Genomic DNA, 6,000 nt, shown 5'->3' on the forward strand with positions numbered 1-6,000 from the left:
CAATTGGGAAGAGTAAGAGTAATTACGACATACATCTTAAGTAGCACTTTAGGAAAACATAAAGTATGAATTTTACAAGTAGGCAGAACACGGTTTCATTATTTCAATGTTGAATGAGTTATATTGCCCCTTTATTGGTGTCAAAGTAGAATTTTGGTGCAGAATGTTGTAGAATTGATGTTATTCAAAGACATTTAATGCTGCCCAGGGAATCTTTAGCACGGAACACATTCCTACAAGTATTCATTGTCTGGTGAGTAAATTCAAATATAATTTGTCAGTGAAAATATGCATTACTTTAGGCAGCTGATCTGTAAAGAAGTACAGTGTATCTAATATTACCAAATTCAGTTTTATCTGCAATTGCTTTGCATTCACTATTGATTACCAGATTGACCATATCACAGTATGTCAGGTGCTACATAAAATGTATAATCCAATTAATTACATGCCTTAATGCGGGCAGGAAAGTGTTGCCAAACTGTGAAAATACAAAACTGGTGGAAATTTTAAGAATTCCCCATTGTGATACAAGATACATCTGGAAAAATATTTCACATGTTCAGAACATAAAAAAAGAGACAAGCCTGACATGTTTTGTGCCTATATGGGGCCTTACTCGTATGTAATATGTGGCACACTTGTCTCTCTCTATTTTCGTTCAGAAAATGCACAAAAAACAGTTTTATATTCTCTGGATAGTCCCTGATCATTAACATGTCTTCCTTAGTTCAGGATTGAAGTGAACAATAACAGAACACCTACAACACACCAATTTATTCCTTAATTACTTTATCCTTACACTTCTAGTTTACATTAGTACCATTGCTAGCTGATTGATAGTGCCTTTATCTCATGTTATAAGCTTGTAGAGAAAAACAGGGTTAGTTCACACAAGGAGATTCGGGGGGGATTTTGTCGCCTGGCGACTAATCGCCTCATCTTCTGAGCGACTACTGCCTCAGTGTGTTTTCCCATAGGCTATAATAAAAAGTTGCCTGCACTAATGCACATGCGGCGATGCTTTTTCCATAGTCGCCCAAAGCAATTTAGGAGTGTTAAATTAGAGCTCACCACAGAAAAACTCATTCACTTTCTGGTTATTCCTATTTGATTTCTAGAAGTATATTTATCAACAGGTGCAAATTTGATATATATATACGTTTCTAAAAATCCCAAATAGACAATTGGTGAGTATTTATGCAGTGATCTCTAATTTCACTCTTTGAGAAATCTGCCCCTTATATCCATTAAATTGAGTGTATTACTTATTTAGTGTGCAACAGATGAGCCAAAACTGTAAAAAAGTTAACATTTTCCTCTAATGTTAATATATGAGAAACTAGTGATGACTACTCACAATGTAAGATGAGAGGCATACGCATTCAGCATAGAGTCCATTTTTCACTCTCAGACTGAATTTACCAATTGAAAAACATCCTCTTCTGTATTTCATAAGCTGTAATTTCTTAAATGTGACATATACCTCATTGTGTGACCGTGAGTTCACATTGACAGGCGGCAGTTCTAACTGAATCAGAGAGATAAGCTTGGAGTGAATAATTCCTTCATCTCAAAATAAGTCATTTCATGATTTTGTACTATTTATATAATATTTTGTAAAATTAAAGTGAATAAAATAACATTTGCTATTCATGTTTCTGTGCTTTTAAGTTGAACAGTGAATATAACTGACTATGGAAAAATTATAATGTTGCATTTGCAAAGGTAAACTAGCAGTAAGTTGAGCCTAATGACTTAGGATAAAAAGAGCACAAGGATCTGTGAGAATACTTGATATTCAATTGCCACAGTGTTTTCTTATTAAGAGAGAGTTAAATGTGTTCTTGGACTGTGGTTCAAATATCAGCCACTGCCTAAAGCTGGCCATAGATGTTAGGATTTTTAAAAGATCTTTTCGTTATCATAAGACCAAGCTTAACTTGAAACGATCGTTTAAATGTACGATTGTCCATCAACTAAAAAAAAACATTGAAAGTGATATTGTCTAGTTGAAACCAGGAAAACTGAGGGTAGCTGCCCGCTTGGCCCTGCAAACAGTTGGACAATAGATTGATTTCACTGTGACCGATGAAAATTTTCTAACCTGGCCAATCAATTTCCTGACCGATGTCGGACGAAAAATCGTTAGATGCATGATCGTTCGATTCCCACTAACCTCAGGATAATTTGACTGATTGGTTGGATTGCACTGAAACCGGTCGTTCATCATAGAAAAATCTTTGCGTCTATGGGGGCCTTTAGTTCTTAAAGCCTCCATTGGCCTTCTACAAGGAGCATCTGAGTATTTAAATATAAGCTTGTGCTAGAAAGCAAACACTTTAAACTTTCAGTTTACTGTTTATACCAAAACAAACTTAACACATATCAGCCGTTAGAGAAGGCATTCTGCCCCCCCTCTCCCTCTCTTTTTTTTGTTTGCTGGACCTAACCTGACACACACACAAAAACTCACAAGTTGTAATATTTAAAAGGTTAAAATGTATTTCCTAAAAAAATCTGTTGAGCAAGAACAGGGGTTCCTAACTTTTTTTTTTTTTTTTAACCTGTGAGCCACATTCAAATGTAAAGAGTTTTTGGGGAGCAACAAAAACATGCAAAAAGTTGGACTGGCAACTTATGGGAGACTCTCCTTGTTAGGAATTTAAAATAGGCACCTGCTTTGAGGCCTCAGGCAAACATCCAAGGGATTGGTGAGCAACATTTTGCTCAGGAGCCAATGGTTTGGTATCTTTGATCTAGAGCAGGGATCCCAAACCTTTTGAATCCATGAGCAAAATACAGAAGTAAAAGGAGTTGGGGAGCAACACTAGCATGAAAAATGTTCTTTGGGTGCTAAATAAGTGCTTTGATTGGCCGTTTGGTAGCCCTATGTGGATTGTTAACCTACATTGAGCCTCTGTTTGGCAGTGCACCTGGTTTTTATGCAACCAAAACTTGCCTCCAAGCCTGGAATACAAAAATAAGCACTTGCCACCTGGGAGCAACATCCAAGGGGTTGGAGAACAACATGTTGCTCACGAGCTACTGGTTGGGAGGAAGACTAAACACCCCACTTGTGGAGCAAAAATGTCTTCCCGACTTCCACACATGGAGTTTAAACCACAGTGGCTCTCTCCATAAATAAACATGGCCCAAATATATTGTGAGACAGCCCCGCCCACACCTCATTAGTTTCTAGGTTAAGGCTAGTGCCACCTGGGGACTGAAATCAGCCTGCTGAAATATGTCCCCTACACGGGAAGTAGTCTCCTCTCCTTTTTATATATGAAAGCATTGTGTCGGCTCAGAAGCAAATATATTCTGGATTTTGGCAAAGAAATGTGAGACTGCATTGTGCACCAAAATTTGCAGAGTGTGCACCAGAGCTGACGCAACGGTTCCGGGTTATGAAAATGAGAGAAGGCTACTGCCAGCGTAGGGGCTGAAATCGGCCTGCATATTTCACAAGCTGATTTCAGTCCTGTGTGGCCCTAGCCTAAATGATGTAGAAGTTTAAATACAGATCTTACATTTCCCCCACTGTGTATGCAAGCTGAAATCACATGCTTTCTTTATTTTGTTTGCCTTCTCTGCAGTTCATGTTTTATTTATGTTGACTTAGAAAGCTAAATATGCATACCTGTGTATCAGCTGTACCTACTATATAATTAAATACACCAACTTTCTCCCTCTCCGCTGCACTGTGAGAATTGGTTCTAAGGCAGCAGTCGGAATTTTGCTGACAAAGATGCTCAGTTGTGGTTCTTAGAACAATTCTGTATGTCTGACAGTAATAAACAATCACATCAGTTGGTGAATCACCTATTTGCCAAAAAACAGCTTTGTTATGGTTATGATAAAAATGGTGCTTTTATGAACCTGATATATAGTGATGGGCGAATTTATTCGCCAGGCGCAAATTCGTGCGATTCGCCGCCAGTGAATACGTTCGCGAAACGCCCGCAAATTTGCGGGAAATTCGCTAATTTTTCAGCGAAGCTAAATGTTGCAAATTCACCTATATTTCACTATACAGAGCCCGCTAAGAAGGTATGAAAGGGAATATGCCTCCATAACTTGAGGTTAGTGTAGGTTAATCCTCAGGATGCAGCACATGTAGGACACCAGAAGTGTTGTTTTTTAAAACCATGAATGCAATAGTAGACATTTTATGATGGTGCGTGGCACTTATTATTATTGGTATATATATTGATAAGTTATTTGATTTGGACAATAAAACCCCATCATAAAGGGAAGGGAAGGAGTAGAAGAGCAGAGAAGCCTCAGCCGGATCATTTTCTGCAACCTGCACTCCCCCTTTTATTTGTCATGGAATTTCCTTCTTTACAATCTCTCTCCGAAATGCACTCTCTGCCCCGCCCCCTCCTCTCTCCAACTCCTCCCTGCCCGCCCCCTCCTGAGACTGACGTTTTTTAATCACTAATTTTTTTTTTATAAACATGATTTCCTTTTTCTCAATAATAATTAAACAATACCACGTACTTGACCCAAACTAAGATATACTTAATCCATATTGGATGCAAAACAATCCTATTGGGTTTAATTAATGTTTAAATTATTTGTTTTTAGTAGACTCTAGGTATAGAGATTCAAATTATGGAAAGATCCCTTATATGGAAAACACCAGATCTCAAGCATTCTGGATAACGGGTCCCATATCTGTACAAGGTTAGAGAGAAATGAAAATATTGCTGTGATAATGATCCTTCTATATTCCAGTAATATCCAGGAAATCAAATAAATTTTAACTCCATATCTTATCCTAATTTACCAAATAGATATTTTCTTTCATTGTCCTCCCTTTCTGAAACAAATTTCTGAGCCCAAAGGAGGTGCCTTTGCTTCCGACCCCTAGTTGCAGCCCACTAAGTCACCCCTTTGACCTCTTTTCTATTCTTAACATTCAGTCTAAATCAAACACTCTTGTGAACTGTAAAAACATTTTAATACATTTGTGCACCCTATCTTGCTTTATTTCAATCATAAGATGTGCAACAATTTTGTGCTGTGTTTATACAGATATAGTATCTATTATCTGGAATGCTAAGGACCTGGGGGTCTCCGTATAAGGGATGTCTTTGTAATTTGGATCACCAAAACGTAAGCCTGGTAAAAAAAAATTAAATAAACCCAAAAGGATTATTTTGCCACTAATATGGATCCATGCAGCTTAGCTACCATTAAGTACAAGGTATTGTTTAAAGGGATCCTGTCATCGGAAAACATGTTTTTTTCAAAACACATCAGTTAATAGTGCTACTCCAGCAGATTTCTGCACTGAAATCCATGACTTGGGGCAGCTGGGAAATTGACAATATGTCTAGCCCCATGTCAGATTTCAAAATTGAATATAAAAAAAATCTGTTTGCTCTTTTGAGAAATGGATTTCAGTGCAGAAGCCTGCTGGAGTGAGCCGAAACGCGTTGATACACCATGTACTAATAAATGATTTGTTGATACACACTGGATGGTGATCGCTGTGAGTGCTTTCATGGACTGCTATAATCAATTTTGGATAGCACCCAGCAAGTGGCTCTATGAATGGTGAGTGCCGATAATCTCCACATACACACACACATATATATATATATATATATATATATATATATGTGTGTGTGTGTATATATATATATATATATATATGTGTATATATATATGTGTGTGTGTATATATATATATGTATGTATATATATATATGTATATATATATATATATACACATACAAAGAGAGATGCTTGCGTGTTAAATAATAAAAAGCTACGGGTAAGATGATTTATGTGATTTTCTAATTTCTTGGGGCCCTTTTCCTAACTCTTGTGATACAGTATATCAAGGGAAATGCACATAAATCACAGTGCAGAAAGCTGAATTTCAAGTCATAAGTTATGTATCAGACATGTGGCCTGGACTAAATATTTAAGAACAATATTATTGAACCACAAACTGTTTAATTTTCATTCTTGAGATATTTACAAA

Source organism: Xenopus laevis, chromosome 7S, assembly GCF_017654675.1.
Source record: "Xenopus laevis strain J_2021 chromosome 7S, Xenopus_laevis_v10.1, whole genome shotgun sequence".
NCBI classification, from domain to species: Eukaryota; Metazoa; Chordata; class Amphibia; order Anura; family Pipidae; genus Xenopus; species Xenopus laevis.